We start from the raw sequence: 21,057 nt of genomic DNA, 5'->3' as shown, positions 1-21,057 counted from the left end.
GAGCCGCCTCCTACAGTAGCGAACTTCTCTCCCTTCTCCGTCATCATTTGACTTGACGCTTTAGAGAATCTATGAGGCGTTAAACGCAAACTAAAAGCTTCTATACACAAATACACGCACACCCATTCACTCACCCACCCACTCACTCACACACACACTCACACATACATATTCACTGATGCATGGGGAACATAACAGTGCACCGTGCAGTTTATGGGCGTGTGGCATATAGCGTTGCTTTTCCTCATTGATAAATGATTGATTATCAGCTTGTGGGTGCTGCCTGCCTTCCGCGTACGTCTTAGCGTTCGCGTTCCCGTTTCTCTCTCGCTGCGGTTTTTCCTTGGCTTAGCACAAAAGTTTAGTGTTTGCTTTTAGTTTATCTTTAATGGATTATTTTAGTGGTTGCTTGATTGGTTAGTCGAACGAAATCATTGAAAATGCCTTAGCCTCGCCCTCGTCATACCTCCAACACCCATCCTCAACACCACTCTCCTCCCAACCTATCATTCTACGACTATATCATATAATTTATGTGCTTTGTGCTGACTGACTGCCCGCCTGCCCGTCTGCCTGTTTGGCCTGCCAGCCGTGTGACTAAGCTGATTTTTTTTCACTCTTCACTTCTTCATTTGCTGTTGCCGCTTCTGTCTACCGTCTATTGTCTGATTGTCCGTTGTCTATTGTCTGACTGGCAGCTGTTTTGTTTCATTTTCATTTTGATATTGAATAGATCAATCATTTGGATGGTCTTGAACAAATGCCGTACAAAATGGTTTAATGATTAGCAATTATTCACCAATAAAACTGTCAATGAATAAAGCTTTTTTTCCTCTCCACTGAAGGGTGCATCTTCTTGTTAAATACGAACGGTTAGAGAAAGTGATTTAACTAGCTAGTGAAAAGCAATTACATTTGTAGGCATTAAAGAGGTCACAGGTCATCATAAAGTTAAATATTGTTGAACAAAAATACCACAAGAAATAGATTTTAATATAGATAAATAAGTAATGAGAAAACCTTCTTAATCAAAACTCTTTTAATGCAAAAATTGTACAAATTAATCGCTTAAAAATATGAAACTTCGCTCCTAAGAAAAAAAGGCTATGTAGTTTAAAAATACTTCCTATATGACAACCCATTTACTAATTACAAAGTTTAACATATAAAAAAAAAAAAAAAATTGGTATAATTCACGACATGACTCTAATCTAAATGTAATAGTTTCGTTTAAGGTTACTAAATATAGCGCATTTTATTTAACAAATTACATTTATTTGATTGCAACTCTTTCAAAGAAAAACTAAAATAGACATTAAAGGTTGCCAAAGGTTTTTTTGAGTAATTTATTGATATATCGTTTTATTATACACGATTTTTGTGCAATTTCATATTTTGATTTATCCTAATTGTCTGTGTGTGTGTGTGTGTGTGTGTTGGAAAGCTCTCAAAAAATCAATGTGATTTGGGTTAACCACTTCAGCCGCACCTTTATATTAAGCCATGTGCAGTGCAGCAAATGCCACAAGGAAGACACATGACATGCGGCCCCCTTTTCCCTCCTTGCCACATTTTCGTGCGAACAAATAGTAATAAAGCAATGGAAGAAATCCAAAATAGAAACCCTTTCACTTATAAATCTATTGGTTTTGAATTTTTCTTTCGTATCTTTCGTTTTTTTTTTGGGGTCAAAGTTTGTTTGTACGCCAACACAGCAAACGCGCAGCAGGGGCAACAATTTAATGCAACATCATTTGACAGCGACCACAACAACAACAACAGCAACAACTTGAACTTCAACAACAACGAACAACAACAATGATGATGATGATAATTTGTTGACTTTTGTTGCTTTTGCAGTTGTTGCCTTCATTTCAAATTCAAGAGATTTCGTGGGCGTTGTCGGAACGCATTAAGTTTAAACATTTTCGATTTGTGTTTTTTGTTCGTCGATGTTGTTTTTGTTGTTGTTGGACAAGTTTAATTTGTTTATGGCGCGTCGTTTGTTTTAAACGGTGTCATTTGAACACAATTTGAGAACGAATACAAACGTAGCCAGCCCTGCACACCTTCTTTTTTCCTTTTCATTTTTTGTCTTTAGCGGTTATTATATAAAGGCCGATCGTGTTGACTCTTGGCCTTAGCCAAAAAGTTGTGGCAACAATTTGGTGAGAGGTGGACAATCATTGAGGCGGCAGTAAAACCATTCGGCCAGCCAAATCAAATTGAGCTTCAATAAATGACGGGCAAGCAAATTACGATTGTGATTTGGTCGTGTTGCTGTTGCTGGTGTCGCTATTTGGCTCTTGGTTATTGCAACACGCCAACAGCTGTCAGCTGGCACTTTATCTACCATCTGTGTGGCTCGCTCGCACACATGGCGTATGAAGGCAATTGGCATTTAATTAAAATTATTTGCACAGCGTCTTAGCCATTTACTTTGGCTTTTTATCATGCAATTCATTTATCATTTTTCGGCTTTGCCAAGCGCACAGGTGCGCAGTGAAAAGGAAATGACAAAAAGTTGTTCACACGCTGCTGCTCGGTGCTGGTCAGCGGTAATTAACATGGCTAATTCTAATTCCCTCGTTATACGCACTTGATTATATCAAACAATTGAACACAGCCGGAAGGAAAAGAGGCACGCAATATTTGCCAATGGAAATTATAATTAAGAAGAATCACAAGGCAAATAAAATCATAATGAGCAAGATAATAAAGACAACTGGGGAGCACAGCAGCAGGACAAAAAACAATATACAGGTAAAAACACATTGAAAACAAAAAAAAAATTAAACTTCTATTTCAGCCAACTGACGTTGCCGCTTCTTCTTCTTCTGCTGCTGCTGCTGCCGTATGTGCCCGCTGAGGAGGCATTAATACCAATGGCTAATTAACTTGTTGTTGAGCTCGTAAAATAGTTTGGGCGCTCATCAAGATAATAATAAAGGCCAAGTCGCGGTTACCTTTTTGGGCTGTTTATGTGTTGCCTTGCTGGCTCTTTAATTGAGCAAAGCTGCCGTCAGCTGCAAGTGGCAAGTGGTAAGTCGGTGAGGTTTAGGTCACATATTGCTGCTGCTGCTGCTGCCTCACTGACTACTGTCACCTCAAAAGCAAATAGCACCACCATCAAACAGTCAACACAACTCACATACAGAGTCTCGAGACTTTGCAGCAGTCTACACTTTTGGTAATTAGATTTTCAAGTCAAGATAATGAAATGGACATTAAAATTTTACAACCTCAGGGCACACACAAACATATACGTTTGGTTGAAATTGAAAGCATTGAAGCCAACGAGCGAGCATTCAATAAATTAATTACAATTCAAATTAAATGTCAAACTAACTATGTATATAGGCCTCTTTTTGGTTGGAGGTGTGCCCTGGCCTGACATAAGTTCATTGCACATGCTATCCCGAATTGATCAGCAACATTTTGACTACAAGACACATAAAAATAAATCTGTCTGCTAGTTTTGTTCACATGACTCTAATTAAACCACAATTGTTAAATAAATTCTAAAGGCATTTAATTGGCAAACAGTAGAAGGCACTTTGATTGCAAAAAGCAAAATGGATATCATTGCAGGCTAATGCATATATTGGATATATGCACAACACATTGTTGGGCCCAATAACAATTAGCAATTAATTGCATTATATCAAATTTCCAAATATCAATACATACACACACATACATACATATTTGGGGCTATTTTTGAGCCAAACAAACAACTCTGACCTCAATTTATTGCAGCATTGCAATAAATCGCTTAAGTGACAAGAGAAAAGACATTTTAAATCGTGTTCGTGTCTAGTTTTTGTAATGGCCAATGAAAGGCATATTTATAGAAATTGTGAAATCAGTAAAAATGTAAACAATACTGCCAATTACCAAACTTGCTTGTTGTTGTATTGAATTTTCTTCTTTGGTAAGTATCATGCGAATGACAAGATATCAATATCCATTATCTGTTATCAATCTTTCTATTAGCATCCAATTAAAAGGCCACAGACATATTCTTTCTTTGGGTTTTTATTTATAAATTTTGCTCTCAATTGGCAGTAATTGAAATTGAAGTCAATCTGATTGACGATATTTCTTTTTTGATAGGTCATTGTACCATTTAGTTTCACCTGAATTTTTAACTGGAAAATGCTCTCACAGCCAAGCCCAAGTTGTGTATTGCACAATTCTCAACTGTCTCTCGCTCACACTGTCAAAATGCTACATGCTGGGCTTACGACCTTTTGGCATTTTGCATTTTTAGCCAATATACATATGTATGTAGGTATGTATGAATATGGGCAATGCTCCAGGCAGTACATATGTACATTTACCTACTTATATACCACACATTTATTTATATCAATTTTTCTTTGGGTTTCTTTTTTTGGGGGGCATATTTAAGCTTGGCTAAAACGCAGCGGGTGGCCCGCACACATCAGAGCTAGAGCGCAGGTGGCTTCAGCAACAATAGGTTAAAGGAGAGAGCTTTAACCATGTTTTCTGCTTAAATGTTTAATGTCTGATAATTTAACATTTGTATGGTTTGTTGGTTATGCAAACAAATGGCGCTACAGTTTGCCTAACAGACGCTTATAAATCATCATTATCATAATCATCATCAGACGCATCATCATCATCATAATAATGAGAGAAGAACGAGCATGAGCATAACCCATCGATATGATCGAACGACCAACAAGACCAACCCGACCCGGCCCATTCATCCATTGTCTCGAACAAAAACGAACAACAATGAAAAATGTTTTGGTGTGATATGCCCTCATAATATTTGGCAGCTTAAGCAAGCGTCATACATCGAATCATCAAATCATCATCGAACGTATGTATATGAGGGTATGAGGGGCCAAAATGTAGCATTGATTTTGATCCAAATTTTTTGGGGAGACTCATCAATGGAAATTATTGATTTGATTTGGTGTGCGTGTGTTTCCTATGAGTTCTCTTACTTTGGGTCTCATTAGGTATAAAGAAGGGCGTCGGTTGTTGGTCGGCAAAATGCAATAAATTCACATTAAGCTGCTCACATAAAACGCCTGATTGCACACAGCGTTCGTTCAAGCTTCGAAACGCGCTGAAGCCAACATCCTGTTGACAGTCGCTGTAGTATTTGTAGTAGTAGTAGTAGTAGTGGTAATAGTGGCAACAGCAGCAACATCGGCAACAGCAGCAGCAGCAACAACTATCAATATTAAAAGCGCTTATTTGACAGAAATATGACAAATGCCTGACAGCAAAGCTGGCAATAAGGCGGGGCCCGTAACGCACAGGTTGTCAGTTGGCAGTTGCCTGCCAGCCTGTCCGCCTGCCTGCCTGTCCTCTTGTCCTTCTGTCCTCCGAGAAGTGCCAAGTCATTAGTAACAGGCGAGAGATTGAGTGAAAAAGTAAAGAGAGGGCAACAAGCGGGATGCGCAGAGTGCAGAAGGCAGCAAGTGTCAGAAATGCTTTTTGGATTAGTCAATTCAAATTGCGTGCGAGTATTGAATTGCAGGCACCGACAACGGCAACACGGACTGTTGGACTGCCTCTATGTATCTCCCTCTCTTTGTCTCTGTGCTGCAAGTGTGAAATTTTTGCTGCCGAGAGCTGTTGACTCCGGTTTCTCGATTCCCTGACTCTGACTCCGGCTGACTGCAGGTTCAGGTCCATGTCCTGGTCCTTGCTCTGGCTTTGATTCTGGTTGATGCTGCCGCCGCTGCTGCTGCTGCTTCTGATGCTGGTCTCATGCTGAGTTCAGGCTTTTAGATTGCTGTCGTTGGTGTTGCCATTGACAACGCCCAACAACACGACACGTGCAACACTCACGCAATTTTCTTTCCCTCTATCGCAACCTTTTCCTTCCTCATATCTCGCTTATTCTGTATTTGTGTCAAAAATGCGTTCAACTGTCAAAGCCGTAACATGAATATATGCAGTAGAGTCGCCGACAACGACCCTTCTTACTTATTGCCGGGAATGCAATGAAGCGTGAGCCGGTTGCAATCGTAAAATGGTCATAGCCAAATTGGAGGTTAGCTTACTTTGATTTCGGTAACAGAAAATTCAATTTAGCCAACACCAAAACCAATGGTGGGGAATTGTAATGGAATTTCAATTACAAAGATGAAATAACTTTCGTTTTGTGAATAATTTACTCTGAAATTCGCATTTTTCTATTAAATTTGTTAAGTACCTACATTTAGTGAACGTTAATACACCATGATTATAATATATACATATATTAATTGTTGCTTTTAAATGAAATCTGTGTACTTTATCTAAACGATCTTTTGGCCATTTCCGTTTTAAACTATCACGAAATAAATTGCATTATCATTTGCGTATTTTGTATAATTTTCCCATTATCATTTTTTGTTTTTGGTTTTGTTGCACAAACGGGCAAACAATAAACACGACTCTTTGCGCCAACAACAATTTCATAAATATTTTTATGGCGTTTAATAAAATTTTATTGGCAGGGGGTTGCCGCTTGCTTGCCTCTGCCTCTGCCTCTGACGATGATGTTGCTGCTGTTCTTGTTGTTGTTGCAGTTGCATATTTTATGGGGTCTTAACTCTCTTCCTCTCGCTCAGTTAAGCGTACTTCAATTTGTCGCCGTTGCTGCTGCAGCAGCAGTTTATATTATATATGAGAATTCCCTCGATCTGCTGGCTCCCTTCTGTTTTTACTGCTGCTGTCTGCATGCATCTCCATCCCTTTCCTTCTCCCTGTCTCTCTCTCCCTCTCTCGTTATTTTTCTCGCATATTGTCAATGCAAGTGACAGGCAAGCGAGCCAAAATGCGACGTTGTCATCAGTTGCAACAATTACTTAAATGCAGCTATCCATATAAACGTTCATCTCTACACTGAACAAAATCAAATATGAGTATTTACGAATCCTTTGATGCAAAAGGACATCTTTTCAAAAAACAGTTAATTTAGTGTCTCATTAATAAATATTTGGTTTTTTGCTTGTCTCTCTTGGCCAAGACGTCAATAGTTTCAATTTGGCAAACATGAAAGGATAATAACAAGAAACGAATCCTTTAAAAGATCAATTTAGTTAGTATTTGAAGTTTGTGCTAAGCACATAAAACAAAACTAGCAATTAACTGAATACGTGATTGAAACAAAGCAAAATAATCAAAACAAATCAATCAATTATAATTGACTAAGATAGCACAAAAGGCCCCCATTAAGTTTAGATTGGAGTTAATTAATGATTTTAAAGAGTAAAAACGTTTTTTATAAAGTTTTAATGCAGTACTTAAGTCCTATTCTATTAGTTGTACTGCTACGAAATTAAATTGGGTATAAATTCAATTTTTACTGTGTATAAACGCCTTTACATACATACATATGTATGTACATATATGTATGCATAAACGTATGTATGTATGTACATAAGTATGTACTACGTAATGTATGTATGGTATAATTTTCATACAGACGAACAGACAGCAATTTACTCGGCCAGTCAGTCAGTCAGTCCGTAGGTTGGTTGAATGGCTGGCCGTCTGACTGGCTGATGATGGCTTATGGCTATTTTCACAATTTTATTATTATTATTATTACAACTCGAAACTATTATTATTATGATTATTACGCTTTAAAAAACGCATCCTCGGTGTGTGATAAAATAATTGCATTATTGCCTTTCATGACATCGCTGATGTTCCCCGTTGCCAGCTTTCAAATGACAGACCAAAAATGCAACAAGGGGGAAAAAATTAAACCAAAAAAATATATATATCGAACACGAAACGCATATTTGTGGTCCATTAACTTTTGGCATTGTTTTAATGCCGTTCTTTTTTTATTATTGTTAATTCCCTTTTGAAATACATGGGTACATACAATTTCATATTGAAATATGTATATTGAGTGACTGTTTGAGAATTTTCATTCATTAATTAAGCTTCAGATGGGCCAACAGAACCCAAGAAGAACAACAACATAACGTGCCCATAAATATTAATTTGGCATTCAATTTAACTGAGTATTTCCATTGATTAATATCCAATTTAACATTTTCTCAATGTATTGTCATATTGTCGTTGTAGTCCTTTAGGTTCTTTTGAATTTTATTTGATTGGCTCTTTAACAATTTGCTTGTCTACTGCCAATATGAATTACGACAGGAAAGGTCTTAAAAATGTTTTTTTCGTTTCTTTTTTTCTCCCTCACCCTCTCACTCTCTCTTTTGGCTTTTTGGCATTTGGCTTTGATTGCCAAACAATGGCAATTAACCCATAAAACTGAAAATGCCCACATTTACGAGTAACTTTGGTCGCAGCAGACCCTGAGAGCAAGAGCCAGAGCCAGAGCCAAGACAAGTCAAGCCCAACCATCAGTCCTCAAGTCCATCAGTCAGTCAGCCATTCAGTCAAATTAATTGAAATTCAAAGCTCTTTGGCTTTGATTTTGCCTCAGTTTTATGGCGGCTGCGTTTTTCTTTTCTGTTTAATTTTACTGACTGCACAAAGTACTAGGGCCGCCTTCCTCCTCCACCTCCACCATCGTCATCATCATTATCATCTCGACGTCATCATCATCATCATCATCATCTCGCGCCCATTCGACTTGTGTTTCCAATGAATAATAAAGTAGAGTGAAGTACGCCAAGTTGCCGCCGCTGCCGCCGATGCTGCAGATATAAATCAATTCCAGAGAAGCGACAAAAATTTACATGCCGATTTGTGTGTATGTGTGTGTGTGTGTGTGGGGGGGGAGATCTGGATCTACGGATGGGGACACTCCATCTCGTTTACTCTTCCTGTGGGGCTTCAGTCTCTTATTCACTTATTATTGAGATTTCATCGGAAGTTTTGTTCGCATTGTGTCACAGGAGGCGGCGCATGCGTGTGAGAGTTTTTATACCATACACCCATAGGGTGAAATGGTATATTAAAGTCGCCAAAATGTATGTAACAGGCAGAAGGAAGCTTCTCCGACCCTATAAAGTATATATATTCTTGATCAGGATCAACAGCCGAGTCGATCTAGCCATGTCCGTCTGTCCGTCCGTCCGTCCGTCCGTCCGTCCGTCCGTCCGTCCGTCCGTCCGTCTGTATGAACACGCAGATCTCGGAGACTATAAGAGCTAGAGCCACCAAATTTGGTATGTATACTCGTGTAGTATGCACATGTTCAGCATTAATTGGAATTTCGGCCACGCCCCCTTACGCCCCCAGTAATCACATAAAACTGTTTTTCTTAAAAAGTATGACAGCTAGAGACATCAAATTTAGTTTGTATACCCGATTAGTTAGTGCGCAGAAATTAATTGTTCAAACTTTTTGCCACGCCCCCTTACGCCCCCAGGAATCACACAAAACTGTTTTTCTTAAAAAGTATAATAGCTAGAGACATCAAATTTGGTTTATATGCTCGGTTAGTTAGCGCGCAGAAACTAATTGTTTAAACTTTTTGCCACGCCCCCTTCCGCCCCCGGAATTTGCATAAAAGTGATTTCCTTAAAAACTATGATAGCTACCGACATCAAATTTAGTATGTAGACTAGCTTAATAGACGCGCAGATATTGGCTATTTAAACATTTTGCCACGCCCACTTCCGCCCCCGTAAATTAAACAAAACTGATTTTATCAAAAACTAACAAAGCTAAAGTCACCAAATTTAGTATGTATACTGGCATAGTATGCGCAGAGAATTTAGATATTTTCACATTTTGCCACGCCCACTTCCGCCTCCATAATTTAGAAAAAAACGATTTCCTCCTTTAGTTTTTTGACTATCGCATTTAAATTTGGCAGACTAATTAATCTTATCTATTTCTACCAAACTACCAAATTTTATTGAAATCGGACTAGAAACATGTAAAATATGCGTATGAACGTATTTTACTACGCGGTCCACAAGGCCAGAATTGGACGTTGGCTAGTAGCGGCGCTAGAGTGCTCGTGTGTTTGTAGAGTGAGCGAGATAGCACATAGTATAAGACATGTAAAAACAATTTAATAGACATACATTTGGTCTTCGAAATTTGAAATATTTGTTTCACCAGGTGTATGGTATACCCAAGTCGACAAGTCGACTTACTTGCTTCATTTTTGTTTGTTATTGTAAATTTATGGGAACGGTAAATACAAACGGCATTGTATTAATATTAATAAAAAATGAAGCAAGTAAGTCGACTCGTCGACTTAGGTATACCATACACCAGGTGAAACAAATTTTTTTAAATTTCGAAAACCAAATGTATGTCTATTAAATTGTTTTTACATGCTTCATACTATGTGCTATCTCGCTGACTCTACAAACACACGAGCACTCTAGCGCCGCCACTAGCCAACGGCCAATTCTGGCCTTGTGGACCGCTTAGTAAAATACGTTCATACTCATATTTTGCATGTTTCTAGTCCGATTTCAATAAAATTTGGTAGTTTTGTGGAAATAGATAAGATTAATTAGTCTGCCGAATTTGAATGCGATGGTCAAAAAACTACAGGAGGAAATCGGTTTTTTCTTAATTATGGAGGCGGAAGTGGGCGTGGCAAAATATGAAAATATATATACTCTGCGCGCATACCAAGCCAGTATACATACTAAATTTGGTGACTTTAGCTTTGTTTGTTTTTAATAAAATCAGTTTTGTTTGATTTGCGGGGGCGGAAGTGGGCGTGGCAAAATTTTTAAATAACCAGTTTCTGCGCATCTATTAAACTAGTCTGCATACCAAATTTGATGTCGGTAGCTGTCATAGTTTTTAAGAAAATCAGTTTTATGTAAATTCCGGGGGCGGAAGGGGGCGTGGCAAAAAGTTTAAACAATTAGTTTCTGCGCGCCAACTAAACGAGTATATAAACCAAATTTGATGTCTCTAGCTGTTATACTTTTTAAGAAAAACAGTTTTATGTGATTCCCGGGGGCGTAAGGGGGCGTGGCCGAAATTCCAATTAACTCTGAACATGTGCATACTACACGAGTATACATACCAAATTTGGTGGCTCTAGCTCTTATAGTCTCCGAGATCTGCGTGTTCATACGGACGGACGGACGGACGGACGGACGGACAGACGGACATGGCTAGATCGACTCGGCTATTCATCCTGATCAAGAATATATATACTTTATAGGGTCGGAGAAGCTTCCTTCTGCCTGTTACATACATTTTGGCGACTTTAATATACCATTTCACCCTATGGGTGTATGGTATAATAATAAATAATACTGAAATCGTTATCGTTGAAAATCGTGCAAGGCGATACAATTCGTAAGCGTTTTAAATTTAAGTGGGTCTTGATTAATGATTTTCAAAGTGCGTGTTTGTGGTCGTCGCACTACAGCACCACGGGAGATTGGCAGTTAGTTGAGATCACCAAAAACATTCAAAATGAAAAGGAAAGAAATGAAAAAAAAGCTCGCATCAGTGGGGAGCATGAAACACGGCATCCATAAACATTCGAACATGATTCAATTGAAAGTACATACACACAATCTGAATGGAAGGCGTGACGATGACAAAAAAGAGGCGTTATGATATTGGCCTTGATCATTGAAAAGATCGTTAATAAGAACACGATGATCTAACAAAAATTCTAACCCATAGAGACACAGCTAGGATGGATCACAACCAAAAAGGGGATCAAAGTTCATAGTTTCAAATATTTCTAATCTAAATCTCAAGAAGACTCAGTTCACCTTATGTCTATATAATGAATTGCAATTTGTCAAACATACATACATACATACATATCAATAAAGATATCTTAGGACTGATGTTACCTGCCCTTTCCTCAACTAAACACCTTTGCTATTCGTTGCCCTGGGCTGTCACAATCTTTTAGAAAATCTAAAATATTCCAATCAGTGTCAATGTCCATTACCCTAAAAACCCATCAACAAACTGTCTCAAATTTCTGAATTCTAAACAAAGCAAACCCCAAACCAACAAAATTCAAATAAAAAACTGAAATTTCATCATACTGATTAGCCTGTCGCCATCAATATTGTTGTCGTCTAGAATTATTTTTATATACATATACATAAGTATATATATGTATCTTGGTGTGCCAGCGCAGATGCCATAAAACTAAAAGCAGAAGAGAACTCCAAGCCAAACATTAATGAAAATTACAATACAATATTTCAAAAAATATAAAAAAAAGGAGCTACGAAAATTTTCCAAATGACTGCGAACGCAACGCGACGTCCGATCAGATAAAGAACTTTGAGAATGTCATGTCAAAATGTGGCGCTGCTGCCTAGGTTCTCAATTCAAACAATATGACAGCGGCGATCTCACAGGCAAGAAGGCATAAGAAGGACAAGGCACTCTTTAAGGTATGTATAGTATGTATGTATGTAGGTAGGCAGAAAATGAACCAAAATGTGTTGAATACCCACGCGACTGTTGCCCAGAGCCGAGAGCCATAGGGCCCTCAAGGCAGCCCTTGTCGTTCGTCTCTCTGGCTGGCCCTGGCTGGTCCCTGGCTATGTAAACTGATCCCCCCTCTGACTTGAGACAATGAAATTTCAGTTGAAATGAAAAATTGAAAAAGGAAAGTGAAGCAGCACACAGGACGAACGACATCAAATGACAACGGCAATGAGAGGAGGTTGACGATGAGGATGAGGACAAGAAACGTCGCACAATTACACAACTAAAATGAACAATATTAAACGAAATTATACTCTATACTTGCCCCAGCCAAAAATACAGACACACACACACACAAACTCATACTCATACATTTATATATATCGCTATCAACTGACAGACAAAACCGACAAAACAAAGGCCAGCGGCGGCATAAAAAAAAAAGGGCCCAAAAGGCATAAGGCAGACAAGGCTCTCGGGCTGGTTTGCTGGCTGCCTGGCAGTCTCACAGCTGCCCCTACCTCACCAGCTATCTTCTTTCCACAATTCTTCCTACTTTATGTGTGTGTGTTTATGTGTACATTGAGTGAATTTTGTGTATCATTTTTCATGACACACACACATACATAGACTCTACTTATATCCGCTTGGTTTGACAGTTGCATTGTTGGCAGCCACTTCAAAGTCTAATTGCTGCTGCTAATTAGTCCTTTAATATATTTTCTAGCACTTGTGTTATTTGGGCTCTTCATTTGTGTGGTTAGTCGAAGTAGAGACATTAATCAACACATGAGCTGTCCGTAGAAACCATAAAAACAAAAAAACCAACAACAAGTTTACATCAAAATTAGGTAAGCAATAGATGATGGGAATGTGAAAGCGACTGTTCATTAATAACCTAATTAAATGTAGTCTATCTTTGACCTCTTTACCCCAGCAAGGACATAGAAGAATTTCGACTGCTTTTACTGATCCTAAAAAAATAAAAGAAAGCTTCTTCCCTCTCCAGGGCCCATCAAATTTTCTATGTCTATAAATTTCTAAATGTTAATTGACATAATTCATAAAAATCGTAAATTTTAAAGTGGTTAATCAATATGCTGATCTGTTAATCTCAATTTTCGATTCTTGTGTTTTATTTTTTTCGCCAAAAACCATTAACAAGACGAGCATGCGGCCCATGTTAATAAAGACAGAAAGATAACTTCTGCTCAATCGTCGTCGTCTTCATAAATTGTTGATTTAATGAAGCCACCCAAAAAATGTGCCCAAAAACACATAAGTCATTATTTTTGAAAGGCAGCACGAGTTCATCTGTAGTATGCAATGTCCTTGCGAAAAGACTTCATCATTTTACGATTATTTCTAGCAATTTCAATGCACTCAGTCAAACCAACCCGATGCTGTTCGTTCGTCTGTTCCCCTTCTGCCTACTATATATGTATGTATAGTCTCTAGTGTGACTCCTTCCCTCCCTGTGTCCTGTGTCCCTGCAGCAGCAGCAGCAACAGCAATGTGGCGAAAATTTACGATGCCTGTGACACAGTTAACTCATGCTCGACACCAAAACATATATCAAATGTATGGCACGACTTGGAATGGCACAGACAGACTGAATGGACAGACACCAAAGAGGGTAAAGGCTGCAGCTTTACCTGCTAGCCAGCCAGAACCATGCAATGGGAATGGAAATGGAAATGGCAATGGCAATGGGAAGGAATGAGAACCTCACCAAACAATAACGTGAAATATGTGTGCGGTGTTTTTACAATTCATACGCAAAAATGGTTGAGCAGCGGCATTTGAATCGCTTGTGGAGAGAGTGAGACATATAAAAAGGGGTTCCAAGGGAGGGGGGCGCGTTACGGTAGCCACCCGAAAAAAGAAACCCATAAGCAAGGATGGGATACACATATTGCCGCAATACAATGCAACACATTGTATGTATGTTTGGGGCGGCAAATAACACAAAACATAAAATTAAAGTGGATATAAAGGTGGTGTGTGGGGGTTGATCTGGCCCTGGAGCCGGTGGCAAATGGAAATGCAAGTGCCAGACTGGCCAGAGACACTACGACGGACGGACGGAGGTGTCTGGATCATGGGCCAGACTCCGTGTGGAGTGAGAGCTTGCATTTAATCTTCCAATTGAGTGCGTACCACTGCGCTGACATAGATAAACTGTCATATCCTGGCTGTTGACAACAACGGCGTGTCCTTTTTTTCCTATTCTTTTTCCTTTATGCTTTTTCCTTTTTTCGTTTTTCTGGCACTGGCTCCTGCATTGTCAACATTTTTGCTTTTAAAAAACAATTTATCTTTATTAGTCCATCGACTCAAAAGCCAATTAAAAGTGCTTTGCGTTTACTCTCTCTCTCACAATCACGCCCCGTCCGATTGCTTGGGGTAATTAATCATTTCTTTTTGCGTTTTTCCTCATTCTATTATTTTTGCCAGTTGCCTCTTTAACAGGAGCCCGCCCGAACACCAAAAGTCAAACAAAAAAGAGAAGAAAAAAAGCAAAATTGTGCAATATCCGTAAAATGCGCAAAACTTGCCATCAATATGCTACGCTCGGATACGTCCATCAAAAATGCACTGAAGCGTAGATCCTTTCGTGTTGTTGTTGTTGTTGTTGCCGATGTCGTTGCCGCTTCTACTTTGGCAAAAGGATTCGTTACGGATTTATTGGCAACACTGCCACCGCCTTGGCCCGAGCTATGGCTTGGGTTCTATATACATACATATGTATGTACATATACCTTTTGTTGCTTCTTGGAGGCTCGTGCTGTAAATTGACTTTACATACCCTGCAGACCAAACAAAAATGGGCATATGAAAGTCAAATTCTTTATACACTTTGGATAGCTATAGACTGACATCGCTTGATATCAATTAGGGAGCCAAATAAGCTCCAACTTGTAGACTTTATTCTAAAGTTACTTTCTAAAGGGTATCCCAAAGTCGTATACAACCGACTGGAAACGGTTACTGGTTCTCTCGCTGTATGTGTGTGTGTGTGTTGTGATTGTATTTGGGCGGTCTGCATAGAAATTGCTTTTTGGGTTTCTTAAAAATTGTTTTTCTTTTTGTAAAATTTCTTTTTTTTTTTTTGGAAATTTTTTGGGTTTGTTTAGAAAAAGTTTTCTGGCCAATCTATAGACTTGGTCAGTTTTTAGACAAAAGACGGCTTTGGCTTTAAAAATGAATTAAACAACTGCCTTTTGACATCAAATTAATCCTTGAACAAATCAGCAAAATCGGCAAGCGAACACGATGTTATTAGAGGCCTAAAAAGGACTCGAAAGGCATTAACTGACAAGTGAGAGAACGAGAGAGGGAGAGAGAGAAGGGGCGAAAAGAAACACATTCTATTGCAGACAATAAATTATTAACCCTCTTTTATTTTTTGGATTTTTTTTTTTCGTTTTGGGGTGTGCGCAAAACTGGAATCGAGCAATAAGACAAATGCATGGAAAATCCCTAAATGCTGTTAAACAGAAAATAAATGAAGCTCACTGATGAAGGCCAAACCATGGCCATGGCCATGGTGGTGGTGGCAATGGTGGTGGTGGTGGTGGTGCAAAGTCTCTGAGAGATTTTAAGCGACAAGTATTGATGGCTGGACAGATGGAATGGAAAGCAAAAGAAAATCACCACATTCAATGCCCAAAAAGAGGAACTGTGTGGGGGTAGGGGAAGGAAGGGTGTGTAAAAACTAATAAACGCCGAGACTATATGGGCTCTAATGAAAACATGCAATGTCAATGGGCAGCAAATTTCACTTGGTGGTTGTTGTTGTTGTTATTTTTCCCTCTCACTCTTTTCCTCGCTCCTCATTTGGGTTTTCTTTTCAAAAAGTGCATGTTTTATGTCAACATTTTACATTGTTGTTCTTATTGTATTTGTTTATTTACATGCTATTGGAAATCCCAGAAAATTAGCAAACCTCTCACTCCCCCCTTCCATCAGCCATCAGCTTATGTGACGAAAAATCAGTTGAACCAAAAAATATTTACCCAAATACTTAGTTTGAACATATCCCAAAATATTGTTGACACTTCTTTTATTTATTTAGGTCTCAAAACCCCCAGCAAGAGGAAGAGGCCAAAGCAGAGAGCATGAAGAAGGGAGGGGAAAAAATCATCATTTTGATTGGGTTATTGTTTTGAATTTGGGTGGAAATTCTATTCTGAAATTGCATAAAATGGTAAAACTCAATTTCGGCACTGATCAAATTTTGAACAAAACAACATGCCAAATATGCAAAAGTTTACAACACGCACAAAATTCAAAATTGCAGCAAACTAAAAACCCAAAAACCACAAACAAAAAAAAAAATGGGAGAAATAAAAAAAACAAGGAATTGGGTCAGCTGGACATGTGTAAAAGGCATGTAACTATTGTACAACATGTAGACCAACAATGCCCACAAGTTGTTAAAACAAAACACAAAAAAAAAATGCAATGAAACAACCGACCGCATTCAGAGAGCAGAGAGAGAGAGAGCATGGGCACGCAGCCTGCGAACACGCCATCCCATTTGGTGGTCAAAGGCAGCCGGCAAAAACTGACAAACCAAAAATGAAAAAGAAAAAACAAACTACACAAAACCAACGCCAAGTGCATTGGCCAAGACAATGGCAAGAAACACAGAACCAGTTGGACCAACACCGTTCGTAGACAGTCACAAAACATGGCATGGCTCTAGTTCAGATTCAAGTCCAGGCCTCAGTTCAGTTAACTTTGAAGTTTTAGGCTTTTCTTTGATCATATTTGGTCTTCATTTGCCATTTTTGCCTAGTGTTTTCAGGTGGTTTATTTGAATAGATAGAACATATGTATACATAACTGAATTATCACTTTTAAAGCAGCTCAAACTATAAATGGTAATGCAAGCTATTTAATTGGAATGATTTCTCTCTAGTTTCAACTGACTTTAGTCATTTTAGGATCATTTATGCTTTGATTTTTATACAACTCTCATGTAATTTATCTCCTTAGATTCATTGCATCTTTAACCTATTTTTTACTAAAGGGTATTTGTAGTTCGACCTGTTTGAAAACTGTTGCTCCTATTGCCAACAATTTTGATGTTGTTAATATTTTTGATTTTTTATGTGGCACAACCTCCTTGTGAACCCTGAAGGCTGAACAGGGAAACAACCAAACCAAAGTTTATTCAACTATTTTTTTTTATCTACATGCAATTTTTTTTCGCCTAGTTGTTTGCTTTTTGTTTTTTTGTATATTTGCTGTAAGCCTTTTTCGATTTCGCTCTATGCATACAAACCAGTTGCATAAAAAAAGGGGTAAAAAACAAGAAGAACACAAAAAAAAAAAACAGACAAATAGTAACTTTTCTCTTATTTCAGTGGCAAAATGCATTGAGGCATGGTAAATATGAAACTCTGGAAGGGATGGTCGCCATTTTTCAGTGAAATGCATAATGCATTGCCACAGAAACGAATAGAAAATTAGAATCTATGCCATAAAACTAACTTGAAATGAAATATAGGCGATTCGCCTTGTTTCTGGGAACAAACAACATATGGACTTTGAATATTCAGGAAAGCCACGCCTATACAACAACTCGTCTGTCGTCTGTGGTTAAACAATTTTCTTAAATATTACTCATCAGGCATATAATAATATAGTAAGTGTATAGAAACGTCGCCTGCACTCTCTCTCGGAATTATTTCTACAAAAATTGTGTCAAAATCATTCGCTTAAGGGCAAATGCAGGAGGAGTTGGTTTTTTGGGATCAATTTCAAAGGTACATAGAAGCTCTCTCTCGGCTATCAACTTTAAAATGTACACAAAAACCTGTAGTAAAAATTTATGAACTTTGTTGTTGTCTGTGCAATTTTCTAACGTACCTGGCAATTTAACGGTAAAGTGTAAATTTCATTTAATTTGACAGCGCACACAGATTGCAACCTCTAGCGCGGTTAATAAAGCTGTGCAGCAACCGTCGTGGCAAGAGCAATAGCAATAGCAACCGCCCCAAACAAACTAATTAGTCCAGGGCACAGTTTCTCAATGGTCGAATCAGAGGGAAACACAAAAAAAACTTACCTAAAAAGAGAAGAGAAAAGAAAAGAAGGAGATGAGAAAATGATTTAATAAGCAATTAAATTATTTTAATAACGGCAGCAGCAGCATCTCGTCCAACTAGCAAAAACGGGGAGGCAACAAGAAATTACTTATAAAATTGCAATTTTCCAGCAAATTCATAACACAAAAAATTAAAAGCAGAAGAAAAAAAATGAAAGAGAGAACAAAAATTATACAAAAACAGGCCGCAGGCGTTTGGCAACACAAACTGGCATTAAACAAAAATTAAGGCTACAAAATAAAAAAGAAAACAAAATTCTAGAAGAAGAATCTGAAGAAGGCAGAGTAACAGAATCAACAGCTGCCAAGACCAAGTCCAAGTCCATTCTATGTCGTCGTCGTCGTCGTCATAGTCATCGTCATCGTCGTCCCTCATCATCATCATCAACATCAGCTGAGATAGCAACAACTCAAGTAGCATCCCCAGCAGTCCAACTAATGCCATCAAGCTGATGCATATAGTGATTAGAGTGGACGCATTCGGTCTTCACTACTACTGCTGCTGCAGATGACGACGATAAGTGCAGTTTGCAGCGTAATAGAAAAGTTGCCACAACGTATGGTGTGTGTATGTGTATGTGTGTGTGTGTGTGTGTACTGATGATAATGATAGATAAGTGTGCGCCAAGTGTACTACGTAACTTAGTCTAACTTCAAAAGCTATCAGCAGTTAAATCGAAAAGCAGTAAGCCATCCCCAGCCAACGGGCAAGAACTGTAAATGTTGTGCAGCTTAATGACAAGAGCGCCAAGTAGTAGAAGTGGAAGTCGAAGTAGCAGCAGACGCCCCATATAGTCAGTCAGTGGGGACCTATGCTATGTTTCCACTCCAAGCTCCACTAGCTCACAACTCCCTGCTCCTGATGCTGCATCATTAGCAATTGTGGGCAGGCAAAGGCGGTCGTGGGCCTGCTCTCTTGGACCTAAGCATGGGCATGGGAAATATGTATTTGCTATAAATGCATGCAACATTAAGTAGAACGCATTTTAGCTATAGCAGGAGCAGGAGCAGCAGCAACCTGACGACGCCAACGCCACATGCCACTTCACTTGGCTGCCTCTTACTGACGCCGCTGCTGCTTTTCACAGCTCAACGCTTGCTCGCATTTGGCAGCTTGAGAGAAAAGGGTTTTTGGGGTTTGGTGGGGGCCTGTTCAACTTGCGTCTTCGCCGTCGTCGTCGTCGTCGTCGTGTGCTTTATTTTTTCCAAGAATCTCTGACGGCTATTAAGAAAAAGCCAAGGCAGCCGCCCCAGAACCCAGACCCGAGACCCTAGTCCCCAGACCCAGGCTGCCCAGGCTCTCGGCACTTCAGGCTCACTGTTGCTGCCGTTTCTGCTGATGTTGCCTCTGCTGTAGTTGCTGCTGCTGCTGTTGTAAAATGAAATTATTATTTTCTTTTCGTGCTCATAATTTTGCTCGATTTTTCTTCCCCTCTCTTGCTCCACTCTCTCTGTGTCTATCTTCTACAGTTTTTGCTGCCGCTTTTGGCCTCAATTAGTAAAAGTCTTTGCCTTATTACTTTTTTAGCCTTGGCTTTTGCTTTTTCTAGCATGTTGTTGCCTCTTGCTCTTTATATTTTATCTCGTTCTCTTATTCTTTTTCTTATGCAACAATTTTAGTTAGCATCAGTGGTTTAATTCTTTTTTGGATTCCATGATACATTTATCTATGCATTAAGTTTAAAAAAAATATTGCATATTATTTGCAAAAACCACTTGACTCAAGGATAAGATATTCCAATTAAAAAAACTTTTGACAAGTATCTACACTTGCAGAGAATTTTGTTTTATATGAATTGCATGAATTGAAGTGTGAAAAGTATTTGTTACTAAACTTTAGATTGAAGCTAAGTATTCCTTTGAATAGCTCTTTAAAAATCAAGTATACGTCTTGTGTACTACTTCCTCACACTTGTCTTCTCGTCACTATTTTTCCATTGAAATGCTTAATCTCATATAATCTAGGCGATTTGTAATTGTAATTCTTTGATATTCTGCCACTTATCCACAATTTGATTGGCCATTTTAGTACCTAATTTTATATTATTGCAATTTCAAGAAATTTCTTTTTGCTGTAAAGACTTGAGCATTTAATTTCTTTCTACATTTCGTTTACTTTTCATGCCTGATTCATGCATCGTTTTTATGACTTTGCTGAAAGTCCAATTTATTATATGGCCACTTATTTGGAATGGCCCAATTGTTGGCCTTAATATGCCGACGCCGACGACGATGCCGCCCACTGCAAGTTGATTTTTATTTATTGACTATTTATTTTATTTAACAAAAACCACCACAAAAAGGGCAAAATGTTGGAAAAAAAGAAAATAATATCAAAACGCTGAGCATTTTGCGGCCATTTAGATGCGATAAAAACCCAAAATTTATGCAACTAAATCTTTTTTTCATTTCACTAACAACAAAAATGCAGCAAAGGCAGCAACAAAACAAAATTCTATTTTCTCAGGCAATAAAAATGTCAACAACGTCGCCACAGCAGACCGGCAATTGCAATTGGAAGCTGCTGGGCGAACTAGTCTTGGGTTCGCTTTCGCATTCCCCGCCCCTTCATCTAGCTCTTTGCTTTT

At 38.6% G+C, this 21,057-nt stretch overlaps 1 protein-coding gene across 5 annotated transcripts in view; it reads right to left on the bottom strand.

Moving 5' to 3' along the window:
- The window catches only part of SKIP (Shal K[+] channel interacting protein), a 160,274-nt gene that overhangs the window by 113,425 nt on the left and 25,792 nt on the right, over positions 1-21,057 (bottom strand). The window lies entirely within an intron of this gene.

Source organism: Drosophila tropicalis, unplaced genomic scaffold, assembly GCF_018151085.1.
Source record: "Drosophila tropicalis isolate 14030-0801.00 unplaced genomic scaffold, ASM1815108v1 contig_878, whole genome shotgun sequence".
Taxonomy (NCBI): domain Eukaryota; kingdom Metazoa; phylum Arthropoda; class Insecta; order Diptera; family Drosophilidae; genus Drosophila; species Drosophila tropicalis.
Note: the sequence above shows the minus strand (reverse complement) of the source record. Positions and strands in the feature narration are given on the sequence as shown.